This window comes from Triticum dicoccoides, chromosome 5A, assembly GCF_002162155.2.
Source record: "Triticum dicoccoides isolate Atlit2015 ecotype Zavitan chromosome 5A, WEW_v2.0, whole genome shotgun sequence".
Classification (NCBI taxonomy): domain Eukaryota; kingdom Viridiplantae; phylum Streptophyta; class Magnoliopsida; order Poales; family Poaceae; genus Triticum; species Triticum dicoccoides.
This window is the reverse complement of record NC_041388.1, coordinates 353,090,905-353,115,733: the sequence shown is the minus strand read 5'-3', so window position 1 is coordinate 353,115,733 and position 24,829 is coordinate 353,090,905.

Genomic DNA, 24,829 nt, shown 5'->3' with positions numbered 1-24,829 from the left:
TGTAGATCTGAACACCCGGAGCTCGAGGCCATGGCGACGTCCTACCGGAGCTCTGGCTCCGGCGAGCGGCGGAGGACGCCGGAGGGGTGCGGATCTGGCCGCGGGACGCCGGATCCGTCGGCGGGAGGTGCAGCAGAGGCGGGCTACGGCGGGCGATGATCACCGAGGCGGCGGGGTGACGACGAGCGGAGGAAGACGGCGTGGTGGCGGAGCTCGCTGGCGGCACGGGAGCGGGCGCCTCGTGCGCGCATCGGCGGGAATGGGCCCCGCGGGCCTGACACAGGCCCCGCGGGCCAGCGGCGGCAGGAGGTGGTGAACGCCACGTGGCGGCTCCGGATTGGCGCGGGGCGGCGGCTGAGGGTGCGGACATGTCCGTTGGTGGAGTTTTTGTCCGATGGCACAGAGAGGAAGAAGGTTAGGGTTTGTACCGCGAAATTTCGAGGGGAGTCACATATTTATAGGTAGAGGGAGCTAGGAGAGTCCAAATGAGGTGCGGTTTTCGGCCACGCGATCGTGATCGAACGACTGAGAGGATGGAGGGGGTTTGGATGGGTTTTGGCCCACTTTGGAGGGGTGTTGGGCTGCAACACAAACAAGGCCTTTACGGTTCCCTGGTTAACCGTTGGAGTATCAAACGGACTCCAAATGGCACGAAACTTGACAGGCTGTCTACCGGTAGTAAACCAAGGACGCTTGACAAATCTCGGTCCATTCCGAGAACATTTAACACCCACACACGAAAAAAGGCAAAAGGAGGCGCTGGTGGACATAGGAGCGCCGGATTACAAAACGGACAACGGGGAAAATGCTCGGTTGCATGAGACGAATACGTATGAAAATGCAATGCACATGATGACATGATATGAAATTCATGACACGCAAACGAATGACAAGGCAACAATAGCGAATAACTGGAAGACACCTGGCACAACGGTCTCGGGGCGTTACACCAAGAACTGGATTCATTGAATTGTTGATCTTACCGGAGCAAGTCCGTTTCTGCTGCTAGTCATCTCCCAGCCCGGCGGCTTGATTTCCATCGGCCATCACAGAGACGTCGTTTTGCGCGTGACCGCAGCTGGTGCAGGCGCCGAAGATGACGACATACCAAGAATAGGCGCCCTGGAGTCGGTGCCCTCGGCAGTTCCCGCGGCATTGCATATTGTGGGGCCGACCTTCTTCCTGCCCCTAGAGCGTGCGCTGCGGGAGGTATGCGATGCCATCGTGTCCGAAGCCGCTGGTCAGATTTCTGACAAATTCGCGCAAGAAATATCAAGATTAAGTAGAGATGAGCCAGTCCATTGAGGCAATCAGTAAATACATGGGGATGATTGAAAATCTAACCGGAGTGACTCTCCATAGGAGGAGAAACAGGTGGTCGTGGTGGTACAGGTCTTGGTGGAGGTCGTCCGGCGCGTCGAGGCGGTGGTCCGCCTGTGTGTTGGGAAACAGGTGGTCGGGCTGAGGTTGTCCGGCGTGTAGAGGTGGAGGTCCGCCTGTCTGCTTGCACGTCAAGTTGTCGAGCGGGAAACATGAGAGTGCCGGCGTGCGAGGCGTGGGGCGGCAAACTACCGAGGCTGCGTGTTCGGCAGAGGATTTGCGGGAGGCAGCGGTTTTGTTTTGTTCTTGTGGAGTACTACTAAGGCAGGAGAGGTTAGTGGCTAATGGCATGGTGGGTAATTAAAGCATAAAACGTAGGATTTGATGGATGAGATGAATTGGTTCTCCGCTCTTTCATGCTTTTCTAGGGGTAATATAATATAATATAATATAATACTATACTATACTATAATAGATAGATGCTGCGGTTGGTTCGAAATGTCGAATTGAACTCATCTACAACATGTCAAATCCTCAATGCTAAATTTCTTTTTATTGGCTTTGCCTTTGGACCTTGGTCAAATCCGCTTATAGGGCCATCACCACCAGTGCTCTAGCGCTTGTTTGGACACTAGAAAAAATCAAATCAAAAAAATTTAGCTTGGCTTCTGACGGGAAAACTTTCGATCTGTTCATCATCAACGACAGTACAACATTTGTAGGCCACCTAGCGACGGCTATGACCACTGAAGCAAGCTGAAGAGTAGAAATAACAAAAAATACATCCAGATTCTTAAACCGCCCCACACGACTAACCCATCAAAACAGTAACCGCCGCCAGAACGATCCAATCTGTAGACATATGGACGCAAATGAACGAATACCGGATTCAAGCAAATCCACCAAGGATAACCACCGACCTAATCGCTATCATCTCGTCTTTAGAATCCTTTTTCATTCTTGCAGTAAAAAACACTTCCGTGATGATGCGTGTTTGTCACGGTAGGTCACGTTTTCTGTCTTGCATATACATCCGTGACGATTTTATGACAGAATCAAGATAGTCATACATGTTAGACTTCGTATTGTAGCCTCATTGTGTAAGCCATACCATATTGGTATAGTACTTGTACGTCCAGTTCCCCCAAAACCTATGTTTTACATGGTATCGAGTCTAACCTAGGTCCTACACCCCACCTGCCATCGCCGTCGCACCAAAAACCCAAAACCCTAGGGCCGCCGGTGCCATGACCGCTTCCGCTCCGGGCGCCGCCAGCTTCGGGCGTGGCCGTGGTTCTTGTCGCGGTTCCACCGCCCACCGCCCCTGTTGCTGGCGCCATCACGCCCACCGGGACGTTCTAGTTCGACAACTTGATCGCCATCACACTCACGCCGGACAACTACCTGTTCTTGCGTGCCAAGGTCCTACTGATGCTCTGCAGCCGGTCTCTCCTAGGGTTTGTTGATGGTTCGCTCCCGTGTCCTCGGTAGGTCATCCCTAGGATCCACGGCCAGACCATCAACCCGGAACACCCTATGTGGGTGCAGCAGGACCAGGCGATTCTCTCTACCATCCAGGGTTCCCTCGGTGACGGGGTCGCCGGCCTCTGTCTCTTCGCCGCCACTTCCATGGACGCCTGGACGACCGTGGAGCACTCCTTTGCCCAGGTCTCTACCTCCCGCTCAATGGCCCTTCATAGTGAGCTCGCCGACATCAAGAAGATGGACTCCTCCACCATGACCTACTTCAACAAGATGAAGGTGCTGGCGGACACGCTCACCTTTGTCGGTCGGCCGCTTAGCGACGAGGAGTTCGCCGGCTTCGTCATCAAAGGCCTCGACGCCGATTACGACAATCTTGCCGAGGACGTTCACAACACCAAGCCAGCGATGCCTCCTCACGAGCTCTAATCATGCCTCCTCTTCGCCGAGCAACGCATCGAGGCTTGTCGCTCCTCTGCCACCATCACCGCACAGCCGGCAACCTTCTGGGCTTCTCGCGGCCAGCGCCCCCTGCCCTGTCAACTGGCAAGGTCGCACCACCCCCTTCATCGACCCTGGGTGGGGGCCCTAACACTCGGGTGGTCTGCCAGCTATGTGGTTGGGAACGCCATGTCGCCTCCAAGTGTCACCGCCGCTTTCAGAGGAGCTTCATTGGCATCAACAACAATGGCAAGGGCAACGAGCGCCAGTTTCCCATGGCATACTTTGGCCCCCCCACCGCCGCCCCAGCTGCCCACATCACCGCCACCCCGGCTGCCCATATCGTCGCCAAGGGCAAGGGCCCGCGCATCGAGCAGGGGTACACACCATCCTACCCTGTTGATCCAGCCCAGTACATGGACACCGGCGCCACGGACCACATGACGAACGAGCTCAACAAACTTTCCACCTACCAGCCCTACTACGGGCACGATTAGGTTCACACCGCCAATGGTGTAGGTATGCCCATCTCCCACATTGGCCAAGCATCTCTTTTAACTAGTCATCCCTCTAGGCAGCTCCATCTTCGTAATGTTTTGCGGGTACCCTCGGTAACTCATAATCTTTTATCTATCCCTAAGCTCACCCTTGATAATCATGTCCTATGTGAATTTCACCCTTTTAATCTTTTTGTTAAGGACCGAGCAACCCGGGACGTACTGCTTAGTGGCCGCTTGAGCCAAGGCTTGTACCGTTTGGAGGATCCATTTGCCCCATGCCTCTTCAGCGGTGTTTGTGTGTCACCTTCCCAGTGGCACTCTCGCTTTGGTCACTCCGCCACACCCATCGTTTGCCACATACTCCACCGTCATGAGCTGCCATTAGAGTCTAGCAATAAAGAGATGTCCGTGTGTGATGCCTGCCAATAAGGAACAAGTCATCAACTACCTTTTGTTTCATCAACTAGAGAAGTAAAGAGTCCTCTTGAAATTGTGTTTTTTGATGTGTGGGGTCCAGCACAAACATCTGTTAGTGGTCACAACTACTATGTCAGTTTTGTTGATGCCTATAGTCGCTTCACATGGTTTTATCTTCTTAAGCGCAAATCTGATGTGTTTGATATGTTCATCCAGTTTCAATTGCATGTTGAGCGTCTACTCAAGCATAAAATTATCCATGTTCAGTCAGATTGGGGGGCGAATATCGCAACCTCAACACTTTCTTTAATAAGCTTGGGATCTCCCATCGTTTGTCATGCCCACATACACATCAGCAGAATGGCATTGTTGAGCGCAAACATCACCATATAGTTGAGACCGGCCTCACACTTCTTGCTCATGCTTCTGTACCTTTTTGTTTTTGGAGTAATGCTTTTGCCACTGCGCGTTTTCTCATTAACAGATTACCTACACGTGTTCTTAATATGAAAACTCCTATTGAGCTTCTCTTGGATGAAACTTCTGACTATACCTTTTTCAAGGTGTTCGGGTGTGCCTGCTGGCCTCATCTTCGTCCTTATAATGATCGCAAACTTGAGTTTGGCTCCAAAAAGTGTGTGTTCTTGGGGTATAGTTCTCTCCATAAAGGCTACAAGTGTCTCCATGTCCCAACCAATCGAGTCTACATATCTCGGGATGTTGTTTTTGATGAGAACGTCTTCCCTTTTTCTGCCATGACTCAGTCATCCATCATAGCACCATATATGCATTCAGCTCCTCTTATGCCTGGCCAATTTGAATATGTTGCATATTCGCCTGTGTTGTTACCTAATCATGTGTTGGGGAATGTAGCATGCAATTTCAAAAAAATTCCTATGATCACGCAAGATCTATCTAGGAGATGCATAGCAACAAGAGGGGAGAGTGTGTCCATGTACCCTCGTAGACCGAAAGCGGAAGCGTTAGGTTAACACAGTTGATGTAGTCGAATGTCTTCACGATCCAACCGATCTAGTACCGAACGTACGGCACCTCCGAGTTCAGCACACGTTCAGCTCGATGACGTCCCTCGAACTCTTGATCCAGCAGAGGGTCAAGGGAGAGTTTCGTCAACACGACGGCATGGTGACGGTGATGGTGATGTGATCCGCGCAGGGCTTCGCCTAAGCACTACGACGTTATGGCCTGAGGAGTAAACTATGGAGGGGGGCACTGCACATGGCTAAGAGAATAACTGATGTTCTTTGGGGTGCCCCCTTGATACATCCATTTTGCATCATGCTTTTATATCGATATTTATTGCTTTATGGGCTGTTATTACATATTATGTCACAATACTTATGCCTATCCTCTCTTATTTTACAAGGTTTACATGAAGAGGGAGAATGCCGACAGTTGGAATTCTGGGCTGGAAAAGGAGCAAATATGAGAGACCTATTTTGCACAGCTCCAAAAGTCCTGAAACTCCACGGGAGTCATTTTCAGAATATATAAAAAATATTGGGCGAAGGAAGCACTAGAGGGGGGGCACCCACCATCCATGAGGGTGGGGGTGCCCTACCCCCTGGGCGTGCCCCCTGCCTCGTGGGCCCCTGGCAAGCCTCCGGTGCCCATAGTCTTCTATATGAAGTCTTTCATCCGAGAAAAAAATCATAAGCAAGCTCACGGGACGAAACTCCGCCGCATATTTTAAATTATCTTCTCCCCTTTGTTTAAAGTTGAGAACTTCGTTCTCGGGAGTGCACGCAATAGAGGAAGAACTATCCATAATGACAAAACATAGCAAACAAGGTTGCACATAAAAACAGATCTGACGAGAAAACAATGAACAAAAAAGAGGACGAATAAAACAGCAAATTTTCGTGAAGTGGGGGAGAGGAAAACGAGAGGCAAATGGAAAATAATGTAAATTGCAAGGAGATGAGATTTGTGATTAGGAACCTGGTAGATGTTGATGATGTCTCCTTGGCAACAGCGCCAGAAATTCCTTTTGATGTCTACTAGACTACGTCGGTATTTCCCCAAAGAGGAAGGGATGATGCAGCACAACGAAGGTAATTATTTCCCTCAGTGATGAGACCAAGGTTATCGAACCAGTAGGATAACCAAGCAACACTACGTAAACAACACCTGCACACAAATAACAAATACTCGCAACCCGACGTGTTAAAGGGGTTGTCAATCCCTTTCGGGTAACAACGCCATAAATTGGCAAACAGACGTGAGAAAGTTGTAATAAGTTGATAGATAGATATCACGGGAACGCGAGATAAAATAAATTGCAGCAAGGTATTTTTGTATTTTGTTGGTTTAATAGATCTAAAAATAAAAGCAAAGGAAAATAGATCGCAAAGGAAAATATAATAAAGAAGAGACCCGGGGGCTGTAGGTTTCACTAGTGGCTTCCCTCGAGAAAAATAGCAAACGGTGGGTGAACAAATTACTGTTGGGAAATTGATAGAACTTCAAATAATCATGACGATATCTAGGCAATGATCATAATATAGGCATCATGTCCAAGATTATAGTCTGACTCCTGCCTGCATATACTACTATTACTCCACACATCGACCACTATCCAGCATGCATCTAGTGTATTAAGTTCATGGAGAAACGGAGTAATGCAATAAGAACGATGACATGATGTAGACAAGATCTATTTATGTAGAAATAGAACCCATCTTGTTATCCTTAATAGCAATGATACATACGTGTGGTTCCCCTTCTGTCACTGGGATCAAGCACCGTAAGATCAAACCCATCAGAAAGCACCTCTTCCTATTGCAAGATAAATAGATCAAGTTGGCCAAACAAAACCCAAATATCAGAGAATAAATACGAGGCTATAAGCAATCATGCATAAAAGAGATCAAAGAAGACTCAAATAACTTTCATGGTTAAAAAGATAGATCTGATCATAAACTCAAAGTTGATCGAATCCCAACAAACACACCGCAAAAAGAGTTACATCATATGGATCTCCAAGAGACCATTGTATTGAGAATCAAAAGAGAGAGAGGAAGCCATCTAGATACTAACTACGGATGGATAGGTCTACAAAGAACTACTCATGCATCATCGGAGAGGCACCAATGGACATTATAAACCCCTCCGTGATTGTGTCTAGATTGTATCTGGTGGTTTCTAGAACTTGCGGCGGCTGGAATTGATTTTTGTTGACTCCCCTAGGGTTTGTGGAATATTGGGGTATTTATATAGTAAAGAGGCAGTTCGGGAGGCAACCGAGGTGGGCATTTGATTTCCTGCGATGTAAAAAACATGCAAAAAAACAGCTACTAGCACTTGGCACTATGTCAATAGGTTAGTACCAAAAAATGATATAAAATGATTATAAAACATCCAAGAATGATAATATAATAGCATGGAACTATCAAAAATTATTGATACGATGGAGACGTATCAAAGACTTTGTCAGGATGCTTAAGATCTTCAAAACCCGGGGGTTGAACAACATATACTTCTTCCTCAAGCTTAGCATTGAGGAATGCACTTTTCACATCCATTTGATATAACATGATATTATGATGGTTAGCCTAAGCAAGCAATATGCGAATAGCCTCAAGTCTAGCAACAGGTGCAAAAGTTTCATCGAAATCAATTCCTTCAACTTGTGTGTAGCCTTGAGCTACAAGATGAGCCTTATTCCTCAGCACAAGGCCATTTTCATCTTGCTTGTTGTGGTAGATCCATTTGGTACTGATGATATTGTGCTTGTGTGGGTCTGGTCGCTTGACAAGTTCCCAGACATTGTTGAGCTCGAATTGATGTAATTCCTCTTGCATCGCTTGGATCCACTCAGGCTCCAAAAATGCCTCATCAACTTTGGTGGGCTCTGTTATAGAGACAAAAGCAAAGTGCCCACAAAAGTTAGACAAATGTGAAGCCCTAGAGCATGTGAGAGGACATGGTGTGTTGATGTCGTCGATGATTTTCTCGATCTGCACTTCGTTTGCAACGCGAAGATGACTATGTTGACGACGTTGATTGGACTCAGCATTTTCTTCAGAGCCATTTTCCTCAGGTGCACCAGAATGATTTTCTTCACGTTCTGGAATGACTTCTTCAGCAGATTCTTCAATGGGAATGACATCCTCAGTAACCTTGAACTTGATGGATTCCTCAGGTGACATTTCATCTATCACATGAGGTAGGTCCTCTCTTTGTGAGCCGTTAGTTTCATCGAACCGTGAATCTACCATTTCAACAACCTTGTGGTGAAAGGTTTTGAAGACTCTGTAGGTGTGCAAGTCCTTTCCGTAACCAAGCATAAAACCTTCATGTGCTTTCGGTGCAAATTTAGAATTGTGATGAGGATCTCTAATCCAACATTTAGCACTGAAGACTTTGAAATAACTCACATTCAGTTTCTTGTCACCGAGGAGTGATGAGGTCTTTTTGAAGAATTTGTGAAGATATTCCCAGTTGATGATGTGGCACGCAGTATCAATTGCCTCAGGCCAGAAGCGAGGAGGCATCTTGTATTCATCAAGCATAGTGCGAGCCATCTCAACAAGTGTCCTGTTCTTGCGCTCCACGGCACCATTCTGTTGAGGAGTATAAGGGGCAGATAACTCTTGAGTAATACCAAGTTCATCAAGATAGTCATCAAGACCGGTATTCTTGAACTCGGTCCCATTGTCACTCCTAATGTTCTTGATCTTCACACCGAAGTTTGTCGAAGCCGTTGAGGAAAATCATTGGAAGACTTCCTGCACTTCAGTTTTGTAGGTGATGATATCCACCCATGTGTGACGATAATAGTCATCAACAATAACAAAGCCATATAAAGATGCGGCATTTGTGAATGTGGCATAGTGAGTAGGGTCGAAGAGATCCATGTGAAGCAATTCAAATGGACGAGTGGTAGTTGTAGGATCGAAAGTATGTATAGAGGGGGGGTGATTAGACTACTTGACAAAATAAAAATCTAGCCTTTTCCCAATTTTATGTCTTGGCGGATTTTAGCAACTTAACACAAGTCAGGCAATCAACCTACACATGCAATTCTAAGAGTATAGAAGCGGAATGTAAATAATTGCAGATGAAGGTAAAGGGGAGGATTTTGGAGGGAGCAAACACAATGTAGACACAGAGATTTTTGGCTTGGTTCCGATAGGTGGTGCTATCGTACATCCACGTTGATGGAGACTTTAACCCACGAAGGGTAACAGTCGCGCGAGTCCACGGAGGGCTCCACCCACGAAGGGTCCATGAAGAAGAAACCTTGTCTATCCCACCATGGCCATCGCCCACGAAGGACTTGCCTCACTTGGGTGGATCTTCACGAAGTAGGCGATCTCCTTGCCCTTACAAACTCCGTGGTTCAACTCCACAATCTTGACGGTGGCTCCCAAGTGACACCTAACCAATCTAGGAGACACCACTCTCCAAAAGGTAATAGATGGTGTGTTGACGATGAACTCCTTGCTCTTGTGCTTCAAATGATAGTCTCCCCAACACTCAACTCTCTCTCACAGATTTGGATATGATGGAAAGATGATTTGAGTGAAAAGCAACTTGGGGAAGGCTAGATATCAAGATTCTTGTGGTTGGATTGGAATTTCTTGGTCTCAACACATGAGTAGGTGGTTATCTCTCAGAAAATGAGTTGTGGAAGTGTAGGCATGTTCTGATGGCTCTCTCTCAAATGGAGAAGGGGGTGGAGGGGTATTTATACCCTCCACACAAAATCTAACCGTTACACACAATTTACCAAACTTGGTGGGACGGAATAGTGAAACTCGGTGAGACCGGCCTCGTTCAAAATGTGAATGTTAGGCTTTTCGATGGGACCGACAATACCAACTCGGTGAGACCGATGCACTAGGGTTAGGGCGAAACCTCATCTCGGTGAGACCGATCACATGAACTCGGTGAGATCGATTTCAGTAATAAGAAAACAGAGACTTGGCCAGGCAAACTCAGTGGGACCGATCGCTCATTTCGGTGAGATCAAAATGTTACGAAAAGGAAACAGAGAGTTTGCATTGCCAACTCGACGGGACCGATCGCTCATCTCTGTTGGACCGAAATGTTATTAAGGGAAACAGAGAGTTTGCAATCCCATCTCACTGAAACCGAGATCCCTATCGGTGAGACCGAGATCCCTATTGGTGAGACCGAACTGATTAGGGTTTCTGGCAATGGCTATGTCAAGTGAACTCGGTGGCGCCAGATAGATCAAATCGGTGGGGCCGAGTTTGACTTTAGGTTTATGACATATGTGGAAATGAGAATGTGGTTGAGGGCTTTCGGAGCACATCACTAAACATTTTTAGCAAGCAAGCCATTAAGCAACACATCGTCCCCTTTTAATAGTATTGGCTTTTCCTATGGACTCAATGTGATCTTGGATCACTAAAATGAAAATGTAGAGTCTTGAATTTTTGCCAATATGCGTACTTAGCATTTGAGGGGTGCACGTCTCTAGTCCATGCGATACCAATCATTGAACTTTTTGAAACATTAATCTAGAATGGATATTAGTTCAATGAGCTATATGTTGTTATGAATTACCAAAACCACCCGGGGGTTAGTTACACTTTCAGTAGTCATGATAGTCTTTGGGGGATGCCTGGACTTGGTCATCTTTCCAGCTTCACAAGCTCCACACAAATGGTCCTTGAGGAATTTGACACCCTCGATGCCAATGACGTTCTTCTTCTTCACGAGAGTGTGTAAGTTCCTCATGCGAGCATGACCTAGTCATCGATGCCATAACCAGCCTTCTAAGGCTTTTGCATGTAGACATGTGGCAGGCTATGGTCCTGCAGAGAAATCAACAATATACAAGTCTCCTTTTCTAAAGCCTTCGAAGATTTTGGAATTGTCAGATTCCATGATCACAACGCAACAATATTTTCCAAAAACGACAACCATATCAAGATCACAAAGCATTGAGACAGACATGAGGTTGAATCCTAAGGACTCGACAAGCATGACTTTGTCCATGTGTCGATCCTTTGAGATTGCAAACCTACCTAGACCCAATACCTTGCCTTTGCCTTTGTCAGCGTAGGTGATATGCTTCAGCTGCGGTGGAGATAAAGCAGTGTCCATAGGTTCTTGTCACCGGTCATGTAATTTGTACATCAACTGTCGAGGACCCACTCAGTAGCTTTGGGTTGATCATCCCTCAGATGAATTAGTGCATCTTAAGAACTCATATACTTCATCAGTGAAAAATATGACATCAATTTCATCAGATTGAATTTCATCAAGCAGCACAACAGAAATAATAGTATAAGACGTGAGAAATGAATATTCATTTCATCATGATTAGCTTGCGTCCTATCAAGCATATTCAGGTATCTAGCATATTCATTAGACGTTCAAGTTTGTTTGGAGACCTGACCCTGCACAAGAGATTAGTTCTTATTCTTCACCACCCATATTTAGAGGGGTGGCAAAGAGTTCATCTTTCTGCGAGCACCATAAGAGAAAGGTGGCATGGAAGCTAGTCCACTTCGTTTCACAGAAGAGGGGTTAGAGCAAGCATATGAATAAGCAGATAAATTCTTCGAGGACTTATGAACATAATGATTTGAAGAATAATGCACATATTCATAGCTCTTAGATTTTCCCTGCGAAACAGAAGTGTTAGCATGATGATGACCATATGATGATTTGGATTCATATGAGGAATTTGAACCACATGAGGAATTTGGTCCATATGAGGACTTGGATCCATATGAAGAATTTGATCTGGGGTTCCTATTCATCACAAGTTGTGTCATGATGACATTCACCTAAAGACTTTCAAGGCACCTTTCAGGAACCCAGATTTTCTTCATTTGGGGACCATTCCTGCAGTTAGTTGCAACATATCTAGCAAATACTTCACCATTCTGATTTTGAACAGTTTATAGTTGGAGTCAAAAGACTCATTAGAATAATATGAAGATTCACATGTAAATCCAGATAAAGTGGATGGATCTACGGGAGGTCCTTTTGCAGCAACCCATGAGGTTTTGGGATACTGCTCAGGTTTCCAATAGGTCCCATCAGCATTGAGTTTCCTCTCAAAGGCAATACCCTCTTTCCTAGGGTTCCCGTTGAGGATCTGCTTTTTAAGTACATCACAAAGAGCCTGATGCCCTTTGAGGCTTTTGTACATGCCTGTCACATACAATTCCTGCAACCTTGCATTGTCAGTGATACTTGTGGTATCCTCATATGAGGTATTTGTGACCATGGAAATAGTTGAAGAATTTGCTGTTGGGGAACGTAGTAATTTCAAAAAAAATCTATGCACACGCAAGATCATGGTGATGCATAGCAATGAGAGGGGAGAGTGTATCCACGTACCCTCGTAGACCAAAAGCGGAAGCGTTAGCACAACACGGTTAATGTAGTCGTACGTCTTCACGATCCGACCGATCCAAGTACCGAACGCACGGCACCTCCGAGTTCAGCACACGTTCAGCTCGATGACGTCCCACGAACTCCGATCCAGCAGAGCTTCGAGGGGGAGTTCCGTCAGCACGACGGCGTGATGACGATGATGATGATGCTACCGATGCAGGGCTTCGCCTAAGCACCGCTATAATATGACTGAGGTGGATTATGGTGGAGGGGGGCACCGCACACGACTAAAAGATCGATGATCAATTGTTGTGTCTCCAAGGGGTGCCCCTCTCCCCGTATATAAAGGAGTGTAGGAGGGAGAGGGCCGGCCCTCTCAATGGCGCGCCCTAGGGCAGTCCTACTCCCGGTGGGAGTAGGATTCCCCCTTTCCTAGTAGAACTAGGAGCCCTTCCAAGTAGTAGGAGTAGGAGAGAAGGAAAGGGAAAAGAGAAGAGAAGGAAGGAGGGGGCGCCGCCCCTCCCCCTAGTCCAATTCGGACTAGGGCTTGGGGGGCGCGTAGCCTCTCCTCTCTCTTTCCCTTAAAGCCCAATAAGGCCCATCTACTCCCCGGCGAATTCCCGTAACTCTTCGGTACTCCGAAAAATACCCGAATCACTCGGTACCTTTCCGATGTCCGAATATAGTCGTCCAATATATCGATTTTTACGTCTCGACCATTTTGAGACTCCTCGTCATGTCCCTGATCTCATCGAACTCCGAACTACCTTCGGTACATCAAAACACAAAAACTCATAATACCGATTGGCACCAAACTTTAAGCGTGCAGACCCTACGGGTTTGAGAACTATGTAGACATGACCGAGACACGTCTCCGGTCAATAACTAATAGCGGAACCTGGATGCTCATACTAGCTCCCACATATTCTACGAAGATCTTTATCAGTGAAACCGCATAACAACATACGTTGTTCCCTTTGTCATTGGTATGTTACTTGCCCAAGATTCAATCGTCGGTATCTCAATACCTAGTTCAATCTCGTTACCGGCAAGTCTATTTACTCGTTCCGTAATACATCATCCCGCAACCAACTTATTAGTTACAATGCTTGCAAGGCTTATAGTGATGTGTATTACCGAGTGGGCCCAAAGATACCTCTCCGACGATCGGAGTGACAAATCCTAATCTCGAAATACGCCAACTCAACAAGTACCTTCAGAGACACCTGTAGAGCACCTTTATAATCACCTAGTTACGTTGTGATGTTTGGTAGCACACAAAGTGTTCCTCCGGTAAATGGGAGTTGCATAAACTCATAGTCATAGGAACATGTATAAGTCATGAAGAAAGCAATAGCAACATACTAAACAATCAAGTGCTAAGTTAACGGAATGGGTCAAGTCAATCACATCATTCTCCTAATGATGTGATCTCGTTAATCAAATGACAACGCATGTCTATGGTCAGGAAACTTAACCATCTTTGATTAATGAGCTAGTCAAGTAGAGGCATACTAGTGCCACTATGTTTGTCTATGTATTCACACATGTATTATGTTTCCGGTTAATACAATTCTAGCATGAATAATAAACATTTATCATGAAATAAGGAAATAAATAATAACTTTATTATTTCCTCTAGGGCATATTTTCTTCAGTCTCCCACTTGCACTAGAGTTAATAATCTAGTTCACATCGCCATGTGATTTAACACCAATAGTTCACATCACCATGTGATTAACACCCATAGTTCACATCGTCGTGTGACCGACACCCAAAGGGTTTACTAGAGTCAATAATCTAGTTCACGTCGCTATGTGATTAACACCCAAAGAGTACTAAGGTGTGATCATGTTTTGCTTGTGAGAGAAGTTTAGTCTACTGGTCTGCCATATTCAGATCCGTATGTATTTTGCAAATTTCTATGTCAACAATGCTCTGCACGGAGCTACACTAGCTAATTGCTCCCACTTTCAAAATGTATCTAGATTGAGACTTAGAGTCATCTAGATCGGTGTCAAAAGCTTGTATCGACGTAACTCTTTACGACGAACTCTTTTATCACCTGCATAACCGAGAAATATTTCCTTAGTACTCTAAGGATAATTTTGACCTCTGTCCAGTGATATACTCCTAGATCACTATCGTACTCCTTTCCCAAACTCAGGGCAGGGTATACAATAGGTCTGGTACATAGCATGACATACTTTATAGAACCAATGACTGAGGCGTAGGGAATGCATTTTCATTCTCTTTCTATTTTCTATCGTGGTCGGGTTTTGAGTCTTTACTCAACTTTACACCTTGCAACACAGGCAAGAACTCCTTCTTTGACTGTTCCATTTTGAACTACTTCAAAATCTTGTCAAGGTATGTACATATTGAAAAAACTTATCAAGCGTCTTGATCTATCTCTATAGATCTTGATGCTCAATTTGTAAGCAGCTTCATCGAGGTCTTTCTTTGAACAAACTTTTTCAAACACTCCTTTATGCTTTCCAGAACATTCTACATTATTTCCGAGCAACAATATGTCATTCGCACATTCTTATCAGAAATTCTGTAGTGCTCCCACTCACTTTCTTGTAAACACAGGCTTCACTACAAGTCTGTATAAAACCATATGCTTTGATCACTTTATCAAAGCATATATTCTAACTCCGAGATGCTTGCACCAGTCCATAGATGGATCGCTGGAGCTTGCTCACTTTGTTAGCACCTTTAGGATCGACAAAACCTTTAGGTTGCATCATATACAACTCTTCTTCCAGAAATCCATTCAGGAATGCAATCTTTACATCCATTTGCCAAATTTCATAATCATAAAATGCAGCAATTGCTAACATGATTCAGATGGACTTAAGCATCGATACGAGTGAGAAAATCTAATCATAGTCAACACCTTGAACCTGTTGAAAACATTTTGCGACAATTCAAGCTTTGTAGATAGCAACACTACTATCAGCGTCCGTCTTCCTCTTGAAGATCCATTTATTCTTAATGACTCAACGATCATCAGGCAAGTCAATCAAAGTCCATACTTTGTTCTCATACATGGATCTCATCTCAGATTTCATGGCCTCAAGCCATTTCGCGGAACCTGGGTTCATCATCGCTTCCTCATAGTTCGTAGGTTCGTCATGGTCTAGTAACATGACTTCTAGAAAGGATCTCCATACCACTCTGGTGCGGACCATACTCTGGTTGTCCTGCGAGGTTCGGTAGTAACTTGATCTGAAGTTTCATGATCATCATCATTAGCTTCCTCACTAATTGGTGTAGAGATCACTAGAACTGATTTCTGTGATGAACTACTTTCCAATTCGCGAGAAGGTACAATTACCTTATCAAGTTCTACATTCCTCCCACTCACTTCTTTCGAGAGAAACTTCTTCTCAAGAAAGGATCCACTCTTTAGCAACAAAGATATTGCCTTTCGGATCTGTGATAGAAGGTGTAACCAACAGTTTCTTTTGGGTATACTATGAAGACGCACTTTTCCAATTTAGGTTGGTGCTTATCAGGCTGGAACTTTTTCACATAGGCGTCACAACCCCAAACTTTAAGAAATGACAGCTTAGGTTTCTAGCCAAACCATAGTTCATACGGTGTCGTGTCAACGGATTAGACGGTGCCCTATATAACGTGAATGTAGCTGTCTCTAATGCATAACCCCAAAATGATAGCGGCAAATTGGTAAGAGACATCATAGATTGCACTATATCCAATAAAGTACGGTTATGACGTTCGGACACACCATTATATTGTGGTGTTCCAGGTGGAATGAATTTTTGAAACAATTCCACATTGTTTTAGTTGAAGACCAAACTTGTAACTCAAATATTCGTCTCCGCGATCAGACCGTAGAAACTTTATTTTCTTATTATGATGTTTTTCCACTTCACTCTGAAATTCTTTGAACTTTTCAAATGTTTCGGACTTATGTTTCATCAAGTAGATATACCCATATCTTCTCAAATCATATGTGAAGGTCAGAAAATAATGATACCCACCGCGAGTCTCAACACTCATTGGACTGCATACATCAGTATGTATTATTTCCAACAAGTTTGTTGCTCTCTCCATTGTTCTGAAGAACGGAGTCTTAGTCATCTTGCCCATGAGGCATGGTTCGCGAGCACCAACTGATTCATAATCAAGTGATTCCAAAAGCCCATCAGCATGGAGTTTCTTCATGCGCTTTACACCAATATGACCCAAACGGCAGTGCCACAAATAAGTTGCACTATCATTAATAACTTTGCATCTTTTGGCTTCAATATTATGAATATGTGTATCACTACGATCGAGATCCAACAAACCAATTTCATTGGGTGTATAACCATAGAAGGTTTTATTCATGTAAACAGAACAACAATTATTCTCTAACTTAAATGAATAATAGTATTGCAATAAACATGATCAAATCATATTCATGCTCAACACAAACATCAAATAACATTTATTTAGGTTCAACACTAATCCCGAAAGTATAGGGAGTGTACGATGATGATCATATCATTCTTGGAACTACTTCCAACACACATCGTCACTTCACCCTTAACTAGTTTCTGTTCATTCTGCAACTCCCGTTTCGAGTTACTACTCTTAGTAACTGAACTAGTATCAAATACCGAGGGGTTTGCTATAAACACTAGTAAAGTACACATCAATAATGTCGGGGATATACCCCGCGGCGTAAACCGGACGGAAGTATAACCCGGCTGGACTAGGTGTTTCATTGGTAAACCGCTAGAGGATTGGCGGTTTACGTGTTTGGCGGTTTACGTGTCTGGCGGTTCACTGGTATGACAATTCATGAGCCTGAAGACTCATTGGTGACCTGGCGCATGTTCCAGATGGATGACAAGGCCCAAGGCCCAACATGCCGGTTTATGTTAATGGTGGGCCGGTTTAAGAGGAAAGGCATGAGGAACATTTATCTTACAAGGAGTTAAGACCTGGACTTGTATCCGGTTTGTATTAGAGATAGACTAGTCCTAATCCTAATAGGACTCTACATGTAACCCGCCCCTCCAACATATATAAGGAGGGGCAGGGCTCCCCAAAAGGGACAAGATTGACAAGTTCCACGAGTTGGACAAGTTAGGTTTAGACAATAGCTCTCGAGATAGAGCACTCTTGTAACCGTGGTAATCATCATCAATATCAATGAAGCAGGATGTAGGCTTTTACCTCCACTGTGAGGGGCCAGACCTGGGTAAAACATCACGTCTCTCGTCCTGCTCAACCCCTCTCAAGCTACCACATAGATGCGTTGGCCTCGCGACTAAGTCCTGACACTAAGGACATCTGCCGTGACAATTCCACGACAGTTGGCGCCCACCGTGGGGCAGCGACGCACGGTGGTGTTGAGTTCTTGAAGGGATCTCATCTAGGGATTGACGAGCTCGCGATTTCATTGGTTGAGAAAGAACCGACAAGTTTGTTATTTTGTGATCAGGAACATGATTAAACTTTGGAGCCGGTAGTACATGAGATCGAAAGAAGCTAGGATTCCGTGCGCGCCATCGCACGTGACCTATTGATCCGCCGGTCCAAGTGAAGTTGATTTCCGCCGGAATGGCCGTGCAAACCGGCGAAACCGAGATTGGTTCAAAGTACTTCGCTGTTCAATTGCCGTTTACACGGGGGAGCCAGCGCACGTATGTGCAATCATCTACTCACGGTCCAATCAAGACCAAATCAAAAGTACTTGACTAGTACTACTTAAAATAGTACCATGCCACGAGAAATCCATCATCAACTGTTCTTTTTTGGGAAAAGGGCCAGCGCTACTTGAATAGTACTATTAGATCAGATGTCCTTTTTCCCTTGGCTACTGCATCCATCCGAGTCGGAAGAGATCAAGTGCTGCTGCCAGATCATCGTTAGGAAAAAAAGGCAAGGAAACAGCAATGACCCAATGTGGATCGGTCAAATCCACCACGACTTGGACTTTGCTATCGCTGCTTGCGTAGCGCCTGGCCTCCTGCGCCACCCCGGACCGGCTCCGTATCGACACGCCAAGATGCACGTAGTCTGCCGTTGAACCGCCATCTCCATGGCCTCGCCTACAAGCTGCCCCCGATGTGCCTCCTCTGCCTTGGCCCACACACCTCGTCGCTGCCCCATGGCTGCGCTGCTGCCTCAAGACGGCCAAGCTGCTCTTTGCCTGCATGCCTCGCCGTTGCTGCTCCTTCTACAAGCACTACAGCTGTACCTCCAGGCACTAGTCAAACTGATGGGTCAAGCCAAGCACGACCCGGAGGAGAACTAGGTCGCACGGAGTCGGCCTCGTCTCCACGCGCCGCATCAAGATATCGCCGCGTCTCCGGACTGGGTCCCACCATCGACGCTGCTGCACTTCTGAACCGCCGCTGCACTGGATTATCTTCTACCGCCGTCATCGACCCAAGGGTGCCGCCGCTGCTGCTTTGAGCCGCCGGCCCCCAAACCACCCAAACCTGGGTAAAACATCGCGTCTCTCGTCCTGCTCAACCCCTCTCAAGCTACCACATAGATGTGTTGGCCTCGCGACTAAGTCCTGACACTAAGGACATCTGCCGTGACAATTCCACGACAAATAACATGTATATCAAATATACCTTTGTTCACTATGCCATCCTTCTTATCCGCCAAGTATCTAGGGCAGTTCCACTTCTAGTGACCATTTTCTTTGCAATAATAGCACTCAGTTCCAGGCTTGGGTCTAGCTTTGGGCTTCTTCATGGGAACAATAACTTGCTTGCTATTCTTCTTTGAAGTTCCCTTTCTTTCCCTTTGCCCTTTTCTTGAAACTAGTGGTCTTGTTAACCATCAACACTTGATCCTATTTCTTGATTTCTACCTTCGCCGATTTGAGCATCACGAAGAGCTTGGGAATTAATTTCGTCATCCCTTGCATATTATAGTTCATCACGAAGTTCCAGTAACTTGGTGATAGTGACTAGAGAACTTTGTCAATCACCCTTTTATCTGGAAGATTAACTCCCACTTGATTCAAGCGATTGTAGTACTCAGACAATCTAAGCACATGCTCACTGGTTGAGCTATTCTCCTCCATCTTGTAGGCAAACTACTGTCAGAGGTCTCATACCTCTTGACACGGGCATGAGTATGAAATACCAATTTCAACTCTTAGAACATCTTATATGTTCCATGGCATTCAAAACATTTTTGAAGTCCCGGTTCTAAGCCGTAAAACATGGTGCACTAAACTATTAAGTAGTCATCATACCGAGCTTTGTCAAACATTCATAATGTGTGGATCTTCTCCTGCAATAGGTCTGTCACCTAGCGGTGCATCATGGACATAATTATTCTATGCAGCAATAAGGATAATCCTCAGATCACGGATCCAATCAGTATCATTGCTACTAACATCTTTCAACTTTATTTTCTCTAGGAACATATAAATAAACGGGAATCTATATCGCAAGCTATTGATCTATAGATATGGAAATACTATCAGGACTAAGTTCATGATAAATTTAAAGCTCAATTAATCATATTACTTAAGAACTCCCACTTAGATAGACATCTCTCTAATCATCTAAGTGATCACGTGATCCATATCAACTAAACCATGTCCGATCATCACGTGAGATGGAGTAGTTTTCAATGGTGAACATCACTATGTTGATCATATCTATTATATGATTCATGCTCGACCTTTCGGTCTCAGTGTTCCGAGGCCATATCTGCATATGCTAGGCTCGTCAAGTTTAACACGAGTATTCTGCATGTGCAAAACTGTCTTACACCCGTTGTAGATGAACGTTGTGTTGGGGAACGTAGTAATTTCAAAAAAATTCCTACGCACACACATGATCATGGTGATGCATAGCAATGAGAGGGGAGAGTGTCGTCCACGTACCCTCGTAGACCGTTAAGCGGAAGCGTTATGACAACGCAGTTGATGTAGTCGTACGTCTTCACGATCGACCGATCCTCAGTACCGAACGTACGGCACCTCCGCGTTTAGCACACGTTCAGCTCGGTGATTTCCCGCGAACTCACGATCCAGTAGAGCTCAGGGAAGAGTTTTGTCAGCACGACGGCGTGGAGACGATGTTGATGAAGCTACCGCAGCAGGGCTTCGCCAAAACACCGCTACAGTATGACCGAGGTGGATTATGGTGGAGGGGGGCACCGCACACGGCTGGAGAGATCTTTGTGATCAACTTGTGTGTCTAGAGGTGCCCCTGCCCCTGTATATAAGGGAGCAAGGGGGAGGCTGGCCGGCCCTTGTTGGCGCGCCTAGGAGGAGGAATCCTCCGCCTAGTAGGAGTAGGATTCCTCCCTTTCCTACTCCTACAAGGAGGGGGAAAGGCAGGGAGATAAAGAGAAAGAAACGGGGGCGCTGTCATGGGTCTATGGCTGACAGTAGAATGGGGGTAGATATGAGGAGGCAAGATCCTAGCTATGGAGTAGTTATACACACGAGTTTTACGAGTTCAGGCCCTTGTCGGAGGAAGTAACAGCCCTACGTCTCGATGCCCTGAGGCGGTCGACTGGATTATGTGTGTGTGTGTGTGTTTACAAAGATGCCAACCCTTGTGCCAGTGGTGGGGGTGGCTTATATAGAGTGCGCCAGGACCCCAGCCAGCCCACATTACAAGGGGTTTAAGGTACATTAAGAGAGTAACATTACTGGTAACACTAGCCTTTAAATGCTATAAATGATAATTAAGCCTATAAGTAAATGCTCGACCGTTGTTGGTGCAGAGTGGCTTTAGATCTTCTGTTTGTCGAGTGGCTTCTGTGACGGTCGAGTGCCATTGATTGTTCCGAGTGGAACGTCTCTGGTCGAGTGGATAATGGTACCCTTTGAATGATTCTGGCTTTAGGGTGATGTCCTAGGGGAAGGTGTCTAAGTGAGGCTTATGACCCTACCCTAGGTACATAACCTCATCATTAGCCCCCGAATGGTTCAGGGTCTGAGTGGAGAAGGAGTTGACAACCTCTCCGATTCATCTTTTGCGCTTCGGGAATGTCTTATCCAGAGGTCGAATGAACATTCAAGATGACTTCAACTGCTTGTTCAGTCGCCTTGATCCATTCTTGGTTTTGCCGAGTGAACTTCTATTGTTGAGCTTCGAGTGTTGTTATGGGAAAAAAATCTCCCGTCTAACGGGTTGCTCTACTGTGTGCGGATTTCACGGGATTCGAATTTTGGGAAGCGCGCCAGACGAGGGAGGCCGCAGTAATCGGGGCGGATTAGGCAGGCCGCCTCGATCTCTATGCCACCTTTTTCGCCACGCATCGCGCGCGCGACTGTTGCAGGATTTGATCGGATCTCCTGGGCCCATGAGTCAGCCACTCGGAAATGCCCTCATATAAGGCGTTGGGCGGGGATTTTCGCACAGTGCATTCTCATTGTGCCCCTTTCTCCTCCATTTTCCTCACCGCATCCGCCTCTGCTCTCGGCGTCGTCGCCCTGCTCGAACTCGATCCACTGCCATGGGGAAGGAGAAGACAATGGCATTGGAGCATGCGAAGAAGGCGACGGCGAAGGCGAAAGGGAAGAGGACCAGCCTGGGTGGATCTTCGTCGAGGTCCGGCCTGCCGCCTGGCTGGATCCAGGGCGACTGGATCCGCTCGACAATCAGCCAGGATGACATCAATGACCTGGTTGAGGGGGGACTGATCCCCCACAAATCGGCACGGCTCCCGGGGAACGAGACTGAGCCGCAGCCGCAGGAGGGTGAGTCCGTTCTCCTTGCCACTCATGTCGACCGCGGGTTTTCTTTGCCTCCCCATCCTTTCTTTCGCGGTTTCTTCAACTTCTTTGGGGCTCAACTCCACCACTTTTCTCCAAACACCATCGTGTACCTTGCCGCTTTCGTGTCCATGTGCGAGAACTTCTTGGGTTGTCGACCACACTGGGGTCTCTTCAAGCACATATTCATGTGTCGCTCTCAGACGGTCAATAAGGCCAACCCGAGTGACGAGAGGACGCACGTGATACAGATGTGCGGGGGTCTTGGAATTCAGATGAGGAACAAAAGCACTTTCCCAACTATGATCCTTCCCAACTCGGTCCGGGGTTGGCAGTCGACCTGGTTCTACTGCAAAGACCAGCCGACTCCGGGCCAGTCGACTGGACTTCCCCCCTTTTCCATGGCCCGAGTAGAGAAGCCCTCCGCCTTGAGAGTGATCCCAGAGGATAAGGCACAGGTGAAGGTGTTGGTCGAGCGGGTTGTCTAACTCGTCCACGACGGAGTGACCGGTATGGACCTGCTGGAGGTCTTCCTCAGTCGACGCATCCAACCACTCCAAGCTCGTGACCATCCGATGTGGATGTACTCGGGACTCGAGGATTCCACTCGGATCCACCCGGAGGATGTCAGTGAGGACACGGTGGAGCAGTGGCTGAGTGGTATTACCGGCAACAAGGATAACCCTCGGGGGTCCAGGAGGGTGGTTCCATTCGACCATTTGCGCCAGCCGGAACAGGTACGATTCTGCATTGTCGAATGTCTTCTTGTTTTACTATGTAGCATCTTGTTGACGGTCGACTGTCTTTCTTTTGTTCGTTGTCTTTCAGGCTCTTGTTGATATGTACTCAATGCCCAATGGAGTGCAGGAGCAAAATGTCGAGGGAGAGGTGAGCGGGGGCGAGAGTGGCGAGTGGTAGTCTGATGCAGAGGGGGACGAGGAGAGCAACAATCCGAGTGATGAAGAAGAGGTCGACTCGCCTCCTTGCAGAGAAAGGAGGTCCAAGAACGCTCACGACCCGGCAAGCACCCCTGACCTGGTGGGCGCACCAACTGGGCAGTCTTCAAAATGCCATCGGACGTCTTCTCTAGTGCCGACCGAGAAGGTATCGAAACAGCCCAAGACTGCGCCGCCTCCAGTGCCGAAACCACCGAAGGCCACATCTTCCAAACCTCTGAAGGCTTTGCCCCAAATCAAAGTGGTCATTCCCACAGTCTCTGGGTAACAATCTGGCCTGATCCTTTGGTTGACTTGAGTAACAGAACGTAACTGACTGAATGCTGATATTTGCAGTGCTGCCACTTCTGGAACTTCTACCCACCAGTACCGAGATGAGGAGATGGAAGACGCGGTTACCTCCAACCCAGGTACAATTCTCGTGATCTTGTTCTTGATTATTTGGTCGATTAAATTCTGGTGATTCACTTGGGGTTGACTGACTACTTTGCAGCCCCACTCAATGTTATCGAGCTTCTGGATGATGATGAAGACATGATACCGAGGCCCAGAAGGAGCAAGAAAGCAGCACCTAGCAAGATATCCCAGTCGGAACTGGCGACAGAACCAACAGTCCAGCAGCCTGAAGATGCAGGTAGATCCTCTATAACTTTTGCCTTCCCAGTGTCGAGTGAACGCCCCCCGCTGTCGACTGTACCAGTGTTTTCTTCAGTCATCCAACCTCATGCCTCGGAGCCCAAAGCTGCTGCATCTGGACCATCTGTCCCCTTCTTCACCACCTATCATATTTCGGAAAGCCAATTGGACGCCGCTGCAGAGGCTATCCATCAGGCTGGCGTAATGATGGAGAGGATGAAGGCGGTGCAAGACAATAGCCAGGCTGCTTACGATGCCAGCGCGGCTCTCCGAGCCAATGTCCAGGTAAGTTGACTTCCAACTGAACTTGTTCTATTAGGATATGCTACCTGAATATTTTCATTCGTACAATCTCTTGTTGTCTGCTTCGAATCTGTACACCCACTGGGTGTTTTGCTGTCTTTAGTATTTGCACTCTTCCACTCGGTCTGGTTGAATGGGATCTGAATCAGTGGGGGCACGCTAAGTGCACCCACTGGGTGTAGTCCCCGAGACCGCAGTCGACTGCGGGCAGTCGGTTGGGGTCTGAGCGCTTCTTTCTCTTTCCTTTCTTCCACTTGACCTGGGCGGAGCATGCCGAGTGGGATCTGAACTAGTGGGGGCATGCCAAGTGCACCCATTGGGTGTAGTCCCCGAGACCGCGGTTGGCTGCTGACAGTCGGCCGGGGTCTGAATACTTTTTTTTACTCAACCTGGGCGGACCGGCCGAGTGGAAACTGAACCAGTGGGGGCACGCCAAGTTCACCACTGGGTGTACTTCCCGAGACCGCAGTCGACTGCTGGCAGTCGGTTGGGGTCTCAGTAAACTTTGAAATTTTATTCACTCAGAGGTAAATAATCTCCGATCTTGCCGATTGATATGTCTTTTACTCTCTGCAGAAATCTTGTACTCTCATTTCCAAGTTTGTCAAATTTGAGGAGAAACAGAGGCAGCTCAACCTTGACCTGGAACTGGCTCAACAAAACTTGAAGAAGGCTCAAGATGAAGTTGCCGGTATGGAAGGTAA